The sequence below is a fragment of the Equus caballus genome, chromosome 26, assembly GCF_041296265.1.
Source record: "Equus caballus isolate H_3958 breed thoroughbred chromosome 26, TB-T2T, whole genome shotgun sequence".
NCBI classification, from domain to species: Eukaryota; Metazoa; Chordata; class Mammalia; order Perissodactyla; family Equidae; genus Equus; species Equus caballus.
Window position 1 is genome coordinate 21,237,097 of NC_091709.1, and position 17,146 is coordinate 21,254,242.

The 17,146-nt window shown below is 37.8% G+C and overlaps 1 long non-coding RNA gene across 2 annotated transcripts in view; it reads left to right on the forward strand.

Moving 5' to 3' along the window:
• Positions 1–434: 434 nt before the first annotated feature.
• LOC106782629 (uncharacterized) overlaps positions 435–17,146 on the forward strand; it is a 107,049-nt gene continuing 90,337 nt past the window's right edge. The window contains exons 1-3 of one of the 2 annotated variants that reach the window (XR_001379875.3): positions 435–604; positions 1,076–1,148; positions 13,430–13,562. This is a non-coding gene — a long non-coding RNA (uncharacterized lncRNA). The remainder of the gene's footprint in view (positions 605–1,075; positions 1,149–13,429; positions 13,563–17,146) is intronic. The other variant, XR_011433065.1, reaches the window with a different exon arrangement.

Sequence of the window (17,146 nt, forward strand, 5' to 3'; positions counted from 1 at the left end):
GAGCCCGTTGTGGAGAACCCTGCTTAACTCAGCCTCATTCTGGTGCCAGGCGCGCTGTTACTATCCACAAAGCGCTTTTGGTTTACCAGAAAGTCTTTTGACAAAGCTCTTTTCCCTTCAGGGAAGTGTGGGTGGTGGTGCTGGCGGGGCCAGACAGAGGAGCAAAAAAAATAGACGCTCCAAATAAAGCAGTGAAGTTCTTCTCCGCTGTGATAATGCTATCTGATCAGATAAAGCCGATTTGCTCTCTTTACTTTCACAGAAAATAATTTTATGAATCTTTGTAAAAAGGAGTGTTCCAGGGGCAAAACAAACATGTGACACTTTCTAAAGGCCAACTCTACATACAAATTTAGACCTTGCTAAAATAACTAGTTATCATGTGATCAGATCTCCACAGGCTTTTAAAAATCAGCACGGGAAATATATTTTGTTAGTTTCATGTGGTTGCCAGAGCCCACTCTGGATGCATGATTTACTAGGGCACGTGGCACATGTTTTGAAAAATCACCCTCCTTTGGGAATTGGACTCCTTAAGATATTTGTTCAGAGATGTTCAAGCTGTCAGTTACAAGATGCTCGAGCCAGAAACGGGCAAGTCTGGGTAAAGTGTGTTGTTATGTAGTCTTTCTTTGTGTGTGTGTGTGTTTGACAGTTGTGGTCAAATGTATAGGTGTCATTTCCCTCCAGTAATCTTTACCATCTGTTGCCTTAGCTCATCTTAGAGTTCATAATTGTGTTGTTTCTCTTAGGACCAAGTTGCGAGGATAATGTTCAGCTTAATATAGAATTGTTAGCAGGTTTTTTTCCCACTAGTCTAACCATATGTGCTTGTCCGAAGAAGCCTACATGCTGTTTATAGTATTTGACCACAGGTTTTGATTTCCAACTTCGCTTCTTTCCTTACCCCACCCTGAAGCTGCAACTTCTTTGTCTTTATCCTGCAAATTAATGATAGTGGTCAACAGCATTTGATAAAGAATTCATCTTTTCTGGAGCAATTATTTAAAAAGGATTTTAAAAATTATTGTTATAAAAACTAAAGAAAATTACCGTATACAAATTTTTTTTTCAGGCAAAATCCATTAGTCGTGACCAAGGGTTCCGGAGTCCTGAAGACGAACATGCATAATAAACATACTTTGGTGGTAAGTTTGCTTTAGGGTAAGAACGAAGCTTCTAGCTCTTCATGGAATAATGTGCCTTTGATTTGAGTACTTGAACGCCATTATGAGCTTAAGCCAATTGAGTATTTTTGTTACATTTAAGCCCCATTTTCTTGGGAATACAAACTCTATATTTGTCATGGGACTTACTTATGGATTTCCAGAGTCTATGATAGGTTAATCTTTATTATTTGAATCACTCTTTCCTACTTTTATAGGAAGTGCTGTCGTTCTCTTCTGTAATGGTTATGTAATTTATGCAGTTTAACAGCAGAATTAGCATCCACTCTCTCAGTTTAGAATAATAACATTCTTTAATAAGATATATTTAGACCCAGATAGACAGGAGTTTACGATATTGTTCAAGTTTTATTTATTGAACAGAATAAGGAGGAAAAGCTGTTTAGAAATTCAACGAAAATCTTATGAAATATACCCAATCTATAATGAAAAGTTTGCTTGTATGGCATCCTTGGGACTATGCAATGAGAGTAGTGACAAGTAAACAATAAAACGAAAGTAAATCAGTTTACCAGACTGAGAAAGGTGAAAGCATTTGATGAAACACAGCTCCGCAAAGAAATGTAAAGTCTGGACAGAACTGTTATATAAGCTTCAATTTATTTGACTAATGCTGGAAGGGCAGATTTCAGAGCTGCTCCTGGAAAGGTTTTGAGGTTTCCAGGATGTCCCTATGAATTTTTTTAAAGCACCTACTGTATTGTGCAACCTGTAACCAGAATTGACTAATTTATATTGTGTTTCCTCTCAAAACTGACTCAGGTTCAGTTCTCCTAAGAAGGGTTCAACTGAGCAGCATGTAGGAGTCATATGCAAAGAAGTTTCTGGATGCAGGACAGAGCACAGCCTCAGGAAGGTCACATGGGTCAAGCTGATTACCTCCTCCAGCTCTGGCAAGCAGAGGGCTCAGCTGGGTTACCCAAGTTCACAGGGAGCTATTGACATTCAGCTGCAGCTCTCGCTCATTACTGATCAGCGGGAGACAGTCTGGGTTAACTCTTGCTGCCCTGTTTCAAGAATACAGGGAGGCCACAAAAGAAGCTGTAAGGTAACTTCGCCTCAGCTCATGCCTGGTTGTAATCCAAGAAATGAACCTTTTAAACCAGTAGCTAATAAACCTCTTACAAAGGGAAGCAACGATTCACTTAATCATTTTAAAGGTGCTGGATAAAACACAAGTGAATATATTTGTCCCATATTTGTTCATTACGCAGTAAATGTTTATTTCCGGGGAGAGTTGGGGGTAGGATATGTTTTATCTTCCCATCAAGAAGAATTCCTGCTTCGTCTTTAAGAAAGAAGGCCCCTACCATTTCTCAAAAGATAATAGCATTTGTAATTCTCCGTCACTTAAAAGTGCATCTTTCCCAAGTTGCTCATGTGAAACTAACCTCAGGGAAAAGCTTAGTGATTCATCATCTGAGAAGTGCAGTTTTAAGGAAGTTTGGAACCTCTCTATTAGGTTACAGACTTGGGGCTCTTGGTGGTAAACCAGTTCCTCCAGGCTTTGATCTCCTGCTGACACATTATGATCTTCTAGAAGTGACTTAACCTGTCTGCTTCTATAAACTCATTTGTAAATTGAGAATAATAGTTAATTAATCCTTGAAGCATGTCTTTCTGGTAGCTATGGGAAGAGTGACTCACTGTTAAATCCGAGGGCCTCTAAATCATCTTTATCATCACTAGCTCTCTGCTTTTCAGCATCCTGCTTGTCCCGGAACACACGTTATGTTGAATCCTTGATTCTCTTTTGTTCCTAATCACTCCTGCAAATGGTTGAGGATCTATACACAGTTGAGGCCGATTTTCACTCAACTATTATATTTAACCAAAATGTGCTAAGCTTCCTTTAAGGGCCAAGCACTTGCAAGACCAAAGTCCTACCCTTAAGGAGCTTAGAGTTTAGGCAGAAAACAAGGAGTTAGAAAAAACAATGTGGTCAAGTCTAGAAAATCCAAAGGAATGGTTTAGACTCCAGGTGGATTTGGTGAGTTAGGAGTTATCCCATTTGATTTCTGACTTTGTCAGATGACCTAGCTAACCGCCAAATCTACGCTTGACCTGAGGAAATGAAAAGACTACTTATCTAGATTCTCTCAATCGTGACTTTAATCACAAATGCAAACAGAAATCCCCAGATCTAGCTCTTTCTGTTACATTTGACGTTGTTGACCGTTCTGTCTTACAGAGGTTCCGGGAGCTGCATCAGTCTTAGTGTTTTAATTTAGTGTAAATGAAGGAATTTGGGTAGTGCTAGTCACGAATAATTATTAGCTCTCTACGTTTCTATCACCATACTCTTGCACTTGATGATTTCAGTCACCCCCTCTGTGGCTTCAACCATTTTCCAAATCTTTAACACTAGCACCCAGCCCTCTTTTGAGCCCCAGCTCCATTTTTGCATTTGCCTGCTCTGCATTTCCTCCAGTACATCCTACCGGCATTTTTAACTCGTTTGTAGTAAAGACTTTCCCCAAACCAGCTGCTTTTTCTGACTTCCTTTATGCCATATATAGAGTCACCATCCACCCAGTTAACCAGGCTCTCAACTTCAGAGTCATCTTTGATTTCTCCCTCTGCTTGACCCACAGTTTCTCTCCTGTCAGTATCTCACGAATCCGATTTTCAGACTTTCCTTAATCTTTTTTGTACACACCCGTCATCAGATCAGTCTTCTTAAAACAAAACTGCCATTGTCTCATTCCTTTGTCACAACCTTAAGGACCACAGGGTAAATTCTACACTCTTGAATATTATTTTTAAATTTCTATAATCTAGGACAAAAATTTGCCTTTTGTCACCTTTATCGTTGATGATGCCCTGTGTTGTCTTTATAGACATCCTCTGAATTTATTCCATTCCAGAATATGCTCCAGATAGTACTGCCTCCTCCCCTCCACACTTGCCTTCTCTACGCTCAGTATTCTACAACTCCTTAAGAACTAGTTCAGATGTCCACAAAACTGTCACTGACTCATCTTGCAAATAATCTACCCTCTGATATGTAGCTTTTAAGTTCTACTTTAAAAAAAAAAATTAACATTTACTATCAGGACCATCACAACTTGTGAATTTACCTTACTTCTAAGTTCTATGAAGATAGAGACAATTGTGTCTTGTTGATGTTTGATCTTCCTCAGCACCTAACACAATGCTTTGTAGATAGTAGAAAGTTAATAATATTTATTGTAAAAACAATATGAATGAAATAGAATTAACACCTACCTTTTTCTGAATAGTTTGAAATAAGTAAAACTTTTGAATGTCCATACTGTAGTAAGATCTATTTTGGTTCATTACTTCCTGTATTCAAATTTCCTCAAGAGGACAGAGAAAATCAAATTTATTTTTTGACCTGTAGAGTTAAGGACAACAGATAGCTTATAAATGAAGATTAAAATTTAAATGTGAAGAGTTAATGATATCAAGAGTGAATATCATGTTGGATTGCAAATAGAATGGGACTAATCAGACTATTCTCATTTGACTCTCAAGTACCAACCAGCAGTAACAAAGTTGCCTCAGGGATGTTAACAGCAACGTCCAACCAAGACTGTCTGTGATCAGATCTATGTAAGAAATCAAGAGAAAGAAATGAAATGAAACAAAATAGTTTCTGGAAAATGTGGATAATTTATTATTATATTATGGTGAGGCAATTTACAAATTAAATATTAGTAAGTCAAATCCTAAAAGAAAAATAAATTTTATGTCTTTATATATAAAAAGAAAGACTAGTTTGCGTGGCTTGTGGTAGAGGGTATGAGAAGGGTATGAAGTTATTGAAGAGGATGCAAAACTACCTTTTTGAAAAGGAACAGTGACAAATTTGGCAATATGGTAAAATCACTGCTGTGAAAAATACTGTAGAAATACCCACCACATAGATGCACATTTTTCATATCTGAAAAAAGAAAAGAATAAAATTGTATTTTGTCTAATCACTTCTTTTAACCTCTAGGGTTGAGTCTGTCATCCTCGGTCATTAGAAATACATTTGTTTTCTGCCAATGTTCTTGACACAAAATTGCGGGATTCCTATTGGGTATTTTCCCTTCTCTGGCAGTTAACTTTTTATTATTGCTCCTATTAGGAAATGTAGAGCTCCCAAACTGTTAGAGATAGGCATATAGGTATGACATTGTGGCACTTACGATGATTCCGATATGGACTTTCCCATTATACCACTGAAGCCTTGTTTCCATTGTCTGCCTACGTTTTCTCTCGTGTACTTTCACCTGCAGTCTGACCAATGCTTTTGCTCATCAGGGGTGACCTCAGAGGAGGCTGATGTGTCTGCCCTCTAGTTTCCCAGAAGATCATAATCATGCTGCGGTTGAATTGTGCTTCAAGGTAGCTTGAAGTCATCACTTTCCGGACCGCTTATAGTCATCTCAGTGTAGATAAGTGCAGCATTAGGTTACATCTGGCATCACCCATTTTTCCTACAGCTTCATTTCAGTGCAGCCAAGTTACAGTAAGCATTGCTTCGTGCTGGTGTGTAGGAGGCTTAATATTAACTCACCCATGAACAACCTGTGTGTTAACAAGCCCTCCTGGTGATTTTGAAACATGCTAAGTTTGAGAGCCACTGGTTGAGGTAATTAACAATAACTGCTGGAACAGACAATCCCCAAGCCTCAATTGTTTAACCCAACAAAGGCTCATTTCTTGCTCACATCACAGTCCAATATGGGTCCGATAGGTTCCTTCTGTGTTACAGCTAAGACATCTTGGCCACCTGGCTTCCAAGTTGCCCAAGAAGAGAAAGATCTGAAGGATTGCCTGGAAGAATTTATGAGCCACGCTTGGGCGTGGCTTACGTCACATCTGCCCACATCCCGTCTGCCAGAATGTAGTCCCACAATTTTAACATCTTGGAAGAAAGGCTGGGAAATGTGGAGGAGAACATGATTATTTGTGAGAAATAACAGTCGGCCACAGCAGGATCAGAGAAACATTGCATTACTCCAGCTAGGCAGATAGGTTGTTCTGGTTTTTTAGTATTTTTATAGCATCTGTGGACCCCTGGCCCTGAACTGTTGTCTTGAAAGCCATCTTCCTGCTTGCATTTGACCTTTTGACTAGCATAGGGTCTCTTCCTTCCTTCCGGAGCTCTAGCTCTGAATCAGTCTGTGGCCAGGCTAGACCAGATAAGACAGATGTAGAAATATGTAGACAGACAGAAAAATAAGAGGACTGGTTCAAGTTGTACAGAAGAGTAGAAAGGAAAGATTATTATCTCCCAAACTGTAAGCTTCCCACCCATGATCCCCTTTCTCCAGAGATATTTAACTCCATAACTCTCAATGAGGAGTCATAAACTTCAGTCTCATGGAGGTCAGGCAGGTGATGGAAACAGATAAAGCAGGACATAAGTAACAGAGCTGGAGGATGAGAGAGTGTGCCCAATGGGCTGGCACAGGCTCCATTAAAGGGAAGGCTGTCAGCCAGCTCTGGCCAATTGCTCCCATGCAGGAATGCAACCTCCATGTTGCTGGATCTTCTTCCACTCTTTTTTCCCAAGAAAAACTAGAAATCCAAATGTTTTAGTTAAGTTTCTTCATTTTTACAAACATGATACAGGAAATAAAAAACAAACAAACAAACAAAAAGGTCTCTTTTTCAGAATGGCTTGTGGGCCACCAACTTGCAACCCCTGTGCTTTTAAATTGTGCATTCACACCTCTGCTTTCCATTAACATCTTAAAACTGTTTAAGAATTGTAAACCCCCAAATTTACAACTTAAAATACCTGTTTATTTTTTCATACGGAAGCTGATGAATTTTCTAACTTCTGTTCTCTCTTTAGTTGCAGTTGATTTCTGTTCCCTTAAGTTTTTATTAGTAATGTTATTGCTAAACATTGTGTTTTATTCATAAAAGCTGACATTCATTAACTCCTTATGTGCTATTATTAAGATAAGAAAATTAGTGCTTCTTCACGTTTATCCTGCCCATTCTCCTCCATACTTTTTTAGCTCTGTTAGCTGTGCCATTATTTTCACATGGACCAAATTCATACTATTTAAATTCTATACTACCATTATAATTAATTTTATGTTTAAATGCTTTATCTATACTTTATATTCTAAAATTTGGAACCAATAAATGTTTTCAATATTACAATTATAGTAATTATTAATCATCATAAAACTAGGTAGAATGATGTAATCCTCTTTCACTAAACTTGGGCCACTTGACAAATGATGCTCTAACAGTGAAGTTCAAGGGGATCTCTTGCATTCCCCTCCGCGAGTAGCTCAAAATCAAGACTTTCTAATATAGGTCTTCGCTCTTCCATGAGTTTCCAATTTTCTTTTTCGTTTCCTTGTTGAAAGAAGCAGCTTAGGCCTTTACTTCAGCACCATGATAATCCTGCCTTTTAACTACACTATACGTCAAAGCGAATCCATTTATTGTTAAAAAATTGTGGTTAGAACCCTGTATATTCATGCTCTAGTTCTGACCATTTTCTTCTCACATACCATAGAGCCTACTCTGAAGGAATTTCTTTTCATGGTACTTTTGTGCTGGGTGCACTATTTCTTGGATCCTATGGCCTTTCTTACTTCAATTCATTTTTTGTTGTTTTGAAAAGAAAGCACAGTTACTTTTTTTTTTTTAGAGAAGGTGAGTGAAGATAATGCATGATGTGTTTGAAAATGTCTTTGTTTTATACCCTCACATTTTTATTTGCTGTCAGACCGAGAACTGTAAAGGATGCAGCTAGTTCTTATTGGTTCCTAGATATGAATCTTTCATCCTGTACCCACTTAGGACTTGGACATTTCTTTGTTCCGCCTCCATCTTCTCTGCCTTCATTTTCTTCTGTTTAATTTCTCCCACATCTATTTTTCTGTTCTCTCTCTTTTTTTTTTTTTTTTGAGGAAGATTAGCCCTGAGCTAACATCTGCTGTCACTCCTCCTTTTTTTCTGAGGAAGACTGGCCCTGAGCTAACATCTGTGCCCATCTTCCTCTACTTTATATGTGGAATGGCTGCCACAGCATGGCTTGCCACGCGGTGCCTGGGTCCACACCCGGGATCCAAACAGGCAAACCCCAGACCCCAAAAGCCGAACTTGCGAACTTAATCGTGGCGCCACCAGGCTGGCCTCTCTGTTCTCTTTTTTGGGAATTCTCTTAGATAAGGATATTGGACCTCCTGATTAAGTCTCCATGCTTCTTAATTTTTCTTTCATATATATATTATATGACATATGGATATATTTCATACACATGCATGTATATATGTGTTAATTAATCAAGGAGGTCATTAGACTGAGGTAATTCTAATACCCTGGGAGCCTATGTAAGCAAACCATAACCTAAGCCAGAGTCAAGGCACTTGACTATGACGACGTGAAACTTAAGAACTCATTGTGAACAGCCAACCAGGCTTTCCTAAATAAGGCAACTGCTTAAGCTATAGCCAGTCAAATAATTTCTTTGCTCTCCTTCCGCATCTTCTCTATAAAAGTCTTTTCCCTAGCTTCTGACCGTGGAGTGCTCCTAACTACTTTTATTTTGGTGCTGTCCAATTCAAATCTGTGTATGCCCAAATAAACTTTCGTAAATTTTAATGTACCTCAGTTTACCTTTTAACATATATGTTTAATCTCTGTGACTTTGTATGTGCTTGATTAAGATTATTTAGACTCTTGTTCCAGCACTTTTAATGAATTTTTAAACTTTTGCCAATCATATACCAAGTTTCCAAGAGCTCTCATTTTCTGCTTGCTGCTTTTCGTAGAAATCTCTTCTGGAGTGTTAGGTTTTTTTGTGGGCAACATATTCTTGAATCTCTCTAAAGAGACTAGATACAACTTTGTTCAGTGAATTGTTTGTCTTCTCTTGGGGGTCACTTGTTCTGTTTTGTTGTTGTTCATCTTGGTCCTCCATTTTTTCATCCCCCAGCTTTCCTCAAATGAATGATATTCTTTGGTTGTCCACTTAATGGACAAAAGACTCAGTTAATGAATATAAATACAAGGATGGTTTTCTTTCCCAGGAATTTTGTGTGTCAAGAAAAGCAGATGCACTTTACCATGTAGAGGAGAGGGGTAGGCAGGAAGATGTTCTTCTCCTCACTCCTGGAACAAAAAGGAAAATGAGGCTCTGCTCTAGAGTATTAACTGCCTCTGGAGCCCATACCTTTCTCTAATCGAGTTAGTTTCTTTAGAAAGGATTTCCCTGAGAACCGTCTCTTGATGTTCACATGGCTGTACGATCTCAGATATATTTCCCGACATCCTTGTGCCCTGCTCCACATGGTAGGAAACTTATTTCTCAAGTTCCCTTGGCAGTTGGCTAGGTTCAGCCAATGGGAAGCATCGGTAGAAGACTGGAGAGTGGGTAGAAGAGAGCAGCCAGGGTGTTGCTCCCTATCTGTGTGTCCTAAGGCAGCAAGAGCTTCTCAGGAGCATTTCAGGAAGTGGTGTTTCTTCCATACCTATCCTGCCAATCCATCCCTTCTTCTGCCGTCTCAGCTTCTACTGGGCAGGCCTGCCGCTCTTTCAACTTCTGCTGGATGGCTACTTCTTTGGGCTCTGGTAACACTACTTTGTCCTTTGGTCCCTCTAACCCTTAGAGCTGGTTGAAACTCACGGCTGTTGCCAATCTCTGGGTTGTATCACCATCTCAAGCTCTCAGGCATTGCTAGTTCTTCCCACCATCAGGATAACACATTAACTGCACTGATTGATTTCTCTGGGTTTGGAAGATCTATAAAGGTTTTTGTTTTCTTGCTTAGACCCTGACTAACAAAGTTCCATACCCCATTCCTTCTCTCTAATCTGCTGAGCCTTAGTTTAGAGTTTCTCTAGATCTTTACCCTGAGGAAGGGTCGTCCCCGAAGCACAGCATTCTTCAGTGAGTGTACATTCTGTTGAGTTTATGGCTTCCTCCACCCTGGGGGCGCATTTGCATGTGACCCCCATCTGCTTTCATTTTCTTTTTAAGCCACCGCTCTTATCCTTTACCACCCCCTTTTACAGTGTTGTTACCAATTTATTCTCTTTTGAAAACCCTTACTGTCATTTCAATCGCATTTGGGGAGAAAAAGAAGATGAATGTGTGCACTCAGTTTATTGACTAGTTGTGGGAGTTTTTGTTCAGCTTCTTTTGAGGGCTTGTTTGTCTTAAGAAAACCAGAAACTTTACAATTTTTGAGAGTGATTTTATTTTTACCAATTTATTTATATTGAAAACAACAAGATTTAATGTGATAGTCATTTCTGTCTTTAAAGTCTAGAGGCTAATTATTTTGAACTAGGCAACATTAGGGAAGAACTTGGGTGAGCATCCTCTGACTTACCCTTCATCTGTGTCCAATTACATCCTTAGATCAGGGGCTCCTCCTGTCTGACGTTTCTGTTTGGAGCCTGCCTCTCTGGGGTTTATGTGGTTTAATCAGTCATTCTGTGAACACAGCAAAACTGTTCATTTTGCTAATTTGGTCCTGCAGTGATTTGAGTATGCACCTTCTTTCAGCCACTCTGTTATGACACAAACATGAATATAATGTAATAAGAAAAGATATTTCTTCTGCAGATTTTCTTTAGTTTTAGTTACATTGAACTGAAAACATCAATCTATTTGGGAAAGTGGAGAAAATTAGATAACAACCAGATAAGGTATAGACTCAAACATCCCTAATGATTTTCTAGTGCCTAGAAAATAATGTTCTAAATTTTTAGGATTGGCTCTACTACAAACTCATTGAGAAATTGACTCTTCTCAATATTGTGTATTTTGAATATCTGATCAAATTGTAACATACAGACACTCTAACTGCTTTCCATATAGAAAACTTTGGATAAGAATATGTATGGGATGGATGATTATTGGAGTATCTGCTCAGAGGACACTGACCCCTATTCTCTGAGAAATTTACCCCTACATATCTCTAACTACCTTTTTTTTTTTGCAAGACCTTTGCCACTTTGACTGCTATTATTGGGCCAGAGTAGACACCTGACCACACTGAACCAATCAATTTCTCTCTCCAAGGAACTAATACTCAGAGTCATCTAGTGTCTAAACATAGCTGGAGATGAGTGACATATAAAATGTCCCTGGATGTTGGACAGCCACCCATCTCCCACCCTGTGGAAAGAGAAACAGAGAAATGACAAAGAGGAATGATGGAAACAGGCAAAGAGAATCAAGGAGTTAAGAGACCATATACAGAGAGAGAAAGAGAGACAGAAAGAATCACTGTCTAACAGCTTTTATTACTGATGCCAACTCCTTTAGAGGTGTGAAGTTTGTAAGAGCCTCTTGAATTCTTATAATGAAATCTCCTTTTTGCTTAAGCTGGGTTGAGCTGGTCTGCTACTTGCCACCAAAAGAGCCTAAAATAAAACAGAGCACACAGCAGAATGGCGAGTCTGTTTACCGCCAAGTACATGAATAAAAGAAATGCGGAGACTGCTGGGTTTACATCTGTGTAGAGAACAAATTGGCTGTGCTTAACTCCTTTGCTCTGATTCTTAGTCAGCTGCCACTGAGTTTTTTCTTTATTAATACATAAGAACAGCATCTTCAACAATTTACACAATAGATCTTCAGCAAGCATCTAATTTCTGTAAGTTTAGATTTCCTTCATTTGGTTAAAGTGTTATACATTTGTGTTACGTTGTATGTCATACAAATAAATTTTGATAAAGACAGGGAGTTTGGATAAAACTCATTGAATCTGAATAAGTTTAGTAGAATATAGCACAATATCTAGTAAATAGTAGAAGTGCTCATTAAATGTTGGCTCATGCTCCTTTTCCTTCTTAAATTAGAAAAATTTTCATTGATGGATTGCTTCATTTACTCAGGAAACATTTGAAGACCAAGAACCATACCATGTCTTGAGACAGTGGAAACCTTAATTAAGGAAGGAGTCCAGTTAGAACTGCAGAGGGGACGCATTGAGACAAATATTTTCAATACTACCTGCTAAGGACTGCAAGAGGGATGAATAAAAATTTACGGGAGAACAGAGGCGGAGCAATTGCTTGACTGTGAGGGGAATGGTGGCAAATTTGCTCGTTCTGCCTTTGCAGAAGTCCTTCAAATTCTGTAGCTCCCAACTGTTTTTTGTAAAATGAGGTAAAAGGAATTTTCTCTTTGGTTTATGTCATGGTTAAAGGAAGTAATAAAAAATTAGTACTCAAGGAGTACTAACACTACCTGCAGAAGTTGAGGAAAAGCCATAACCTAGAGATGACTCTTGAACTGGGTCAAGAAATGTTTAGTTAGCAGTATAAGTTTTTCCAGAGAATAGTCTAGAAAGAGGAAAAAGGATATATAAGAGCATCTCTTCCCAAGGTCCTGGGTAAAGTGTTTTCAGGTGGTAGGGAAGAGCTTTGTGTGACCCAGTCCAGAAAGTCTTGGAAAAGAGTGATTGAAGAAACAGGTTTTGGCTCAGTCGGGAAGAGCCATCTATGGAGATGGGATTTTATTCCATAGATATTAAGAAGCCAACAGAGGTTTTAAAGCATGAGGATGACAACGTGGAGGAGAAAAACTGTTTTCCCTCTCCTTATTTTAGGTTCATTGGCTGAGGCCCTGTAAATGAGACTAACAAGAGACAGATTAACAAGAGACAGATTAACAAGAGAAAAACAAACAGAAGTTTATCAACAAGTGCATTACGGATACACATGGAAGTACCCAGTGATGACTAACTCAAAGGGGTGGTTAGAACTTGGGCTTGTATGGCATCTCAACACAAGAACAATACATTTTTAGAAAAACAAAAAGACAAAGAAAAAGGACTTTGAGTTTCTAGGGGTTCAAATTGTGGGAAGGTAAACACATGGAGGAGCTAATGAAAGATAAGGGCTAGTTAGTAAAATTTGTTCCGTACGTTCCTCTGGTGCTGTCTCTGGGCTGATAAGGGTCTAGAGTTGTCTCCGGTGATTAACGTCCATTCTTCCTGGTAGAAAGGGGAAGGGAGAAACCTTTACAAATTTATGCCTTACTGTTAGATAAGAAGAGAGAGGGCAGAGAGCTTTTCTTGTATCTGCTTTTTCTCATCCGTCTTCAGCTCAAGATAATCTTTATGCCAAAATGGCATATTTGGGGGTGGCATATTTTCTGCTACCTTTTTGCAATCAAATTTGTTTTTAGGATGATAAACTGCAGGATTTGTGGAAAAAGCACTAGAAGGAGAAGGGGGAGAAGCCAAGTCTAGAATTCTCTTAAGATAATAATGCATCTGTACTCTGTGTTTGTTTCTTAGGGACCATTCATTCTCAACACTCCAAAGGCTGGTAATGATTGCTGTGGAAAAATACTACCTTCCCAAAAGTACTTATGGATTTAAAGATCATCCTGAAGACAGAGCAACAGAAACGTGTGGGCTAAAATATAAAGTAAGGAAGAGAAATATTAAGTATTTTTAAATTTGTAGGAAAAATTACAAATGCAAATGTGTAATATGACTCAATAAATAGAGCTGTTTAAGGCTGTTGAGCGGATTCATAGATTGTTGCTTGCTGGAGCCCAGAGCTTTAAGCTAATTAGTCAACTTAAGCAACGTGGATTGTCCTATTACATTACTACAACTATTTGTATCTCTAAATTTTCTTCCCCACTTTATAATACATTTTAGTCATGCACTTAACTTGGGTAATAGTTATAAAGCGGTGAACCATATGGGCCAGTGTCAGAATGTAGCATAGTTAAAGAAAAACTCAGAAACCAAAAAATTATTTCAAAATAATGAAACTTCTTTACCTCTATTTCTAGAATGCCACAAAGAACACAGGTCCACAGCATTCCCTCTTAATCTCTTTCTTCTCTTGTTTCACACCCTGCAGTGGCTCCATGCTTCTCACTCCCAAAACTTCCTGGAAGCTCTTTCTCTTGACAGTCTGAACACTGTTTTTGTTGTTGTTATGTGTTTGGTTTTCTGTTTGCTTTTTATTCCTACCGCTTTCCTTTTGAATTTGCATTACAGAGGTTCAGAAGAACCAATCTGATAAAGGAGGAATTCTCATTAGATGGCAGGGGGTGGGAAGAAACAGAGAGCAATGGCAAATCCTCTTTTGCAAGCAGGAGGAAGGGAATAGCTGGGACCATTCATATACGAGTGGTTTATCTCTATTAACAGATTGCACTAGAATGACCAAGTATGAGAAGAGGGTTATACTAGAAAAGAGGGACAAGATGAAGTATGGGAAAGTTGGCATATATAAGTCTGGTCTTTGGTCTGATAAACAGTGCCTCACTTTAGTTTTCACACTGGGTTAATGAGAGTGAAGAGAGAGTCTGAGGTATGTGTTATGTTTTCTCCCAGGTATTTGGATAGGCTGTGATTGTGTTACATTATAAGTAAGGTAATAATAAAATAATAGTTAATATTTACTGAGTGCTTATTAAGGACCAGGCGTTTTGTAAACATAATCTTATTTAATCCTCACAGATACCTATGAGATGTGTACTGTGTTCTACATTTTATAGATAAAACAATTGGGCTTTAGAAAGTTTAAGTAACCTGCTCAAATTAGTAGAGACAGAATTTGAACACATGCATTTTTAGTCTAGAATTCATAATTTAGTAATTGGCTTGACAATGTGCTGTAATCTTTTCCTTCCACCTTAGGACCCTGGAAGGGAGGGAGGGGAGAGTAAAAGACTTTATAAACACATTAAATTGAAGTTATTGTCTTACCTCGTGATACTTCCTCTGGATTGTTAGCTTTTATAAACATGAGACAAATTCTCATGAATATGAATTGGCTAACCTTAGAAAGAAAGACCTTTTAATAATGGCTAATAGAATTAACTAGCAATAATAACATCTATGAGAGAAAATGACTTTAAACACTATTTTTCAAATGAACAAGCATTTTTTGAACACCAACTGTGCCCGCATTTTTGGAAGTCAAACAAGAAGGGTAAAACTTTGATTTTATATATTAAACAATTACCTCAGATATATATAAAGCGTGTCACAGACGTCATTGCATACAACAGGTCAATTAATGTTGGTTCTCTTCCCTGATCTCATTGATGAGTTTGAGATCTAGTTGGGGAAGCAATACCAGCACATGTGAAAAAAGTATAGACTAGAAATATGATTAGTATAGGCGATATGTGTTTTATTTGAAATAGAAGTGAGTAGTTAGGTAAAACTTCTCAAGGGAAAAGGGTTCTAAATTGGTATTTTACAGGCTAGTAAGATTTACTTAGTTGAAGAGTTGGGAACTTATCTTACGAAGATGAAATCATTTAGATATATACAAGGTTAAATATGAGTTTAGGGTAACATTGAATGTATTCATATGGCAGAGTTAAACTCCTTTCTTTCAAACTGAAAAAAAAAATTCCATAAATTTTTAGAAAATAATATTTCAAATATTTTCACTAATTTGAGTTGAACAGCATAATCATGATGAATGCTTTGGTGGCACACTATCCCAAGTGAATAAAGGATTATGGGTGAGGATGTCTGACCCCAAAAGAGCTTCTGAAACAATACAAAGGCACATATCAAGTGTTTGGTTTTACTCTAAAAAAACCTCAGCATCTGGCTAAAGGGAAGTATTTTAAACATGTTTCTTAAGATAACACCCTAGGTTTTAGGAGTCTTCCAAGTCATTTGGAGAAGGGACTGTCACAATAAGGGCATCATCTTCAGGACCATCTCATCAATCATTAATTTGCCCTTACAAATATCAACTTTTCTTCTTGTGGTGAAATATTAAATTAACCATCACATGCAACTTTCAGCAGTCAATATACTACACTGGAAGTCACACACAAATCAGAATGCACCGTTTAAAACAGTGATTAATGAAACATCAGTTCATTATACGGCAACGATTTTGTCTATGGCCACTCATTTTTGTTATTTTACAGTCTTGATGTTTCTGATGTATTTTTAAGGGAATAATTTTATAAAATGAAAGTTTAAATCTTGAGAGTGACTTTTTAGCTTAGAGGAGAAAATTGGATCTTGCTAACGCTGAGATATATAGTCATTAGTCCGACTGCGGTATACCTTGAAAAGACAACAGAATTATAGCTCAACGTTTACACTGCTGTTCTGTATTATGCAAACTTGCAATATTCTGCATGGTACCTAGTACACTCCAGAGGATAGAGGAGCCAAAGATGATAACACTTTAATAACATTAGGTCATATGAATTTAGTTTTGATACAGTGCACATGGAATGAAATACATAATCTTATTAGGGCTAATTGAAATCACATGCCAAAAAGGGAAATATGGTTCATTGTCTTTAATTTGTCTAAGTGCCATCTGATACCAAAAATATTTCACAATTAACTTGAGTATTTATGCATCGTATATTGTGTCTAGTGAACATCAAATGGAATAATATATATTAAAAAGCATCCTAAAATGTAAGGTTTTCCTATTAAAAGCTATCATTGACCAGTGTATTAAAAGAAAAACGTAGTATATGTCTGGCGTTTTTTATTGTAAACCTCCATTTGGCTATTTTGCTAATGAGTGATTCCAAATGATGGTCTATATCAAATCCTTTGGTCCTGTAACTTTCAGAATAAAAATATGAAATGAAGTAGAATAGACCTAACATTAAGATACTTTATCAGTTTCTCTAAATAATTTTGAAAAAGAGTAGAAGTAGTTAAAGCTTCAGACAAAAACTGTTTTAAATGCATTTTTCGCATATCTCAAGATAACGCCTTAAGGTAATTAATGCTTCATTTTGGCCTCTGCAAATATGTGGAACACAATGCTAGGAAATTGTTGGCCCTTGAGTCTTAATGTCATCATTTTTCAGATTCAGCTTCTAAAGAATAAAGTCACTTCTAAGCACAACACAGAGAAAATGGCATTAGTGGGATTGGTCATGACTATACGCGGCAAACAATAAAATTGACACCTTGGGCCTTAGGAGGACAGAAGCACACTTTTATTGCTCTGAAATATGTCAAATTCTTATTAACGGCACTTAAATTTAA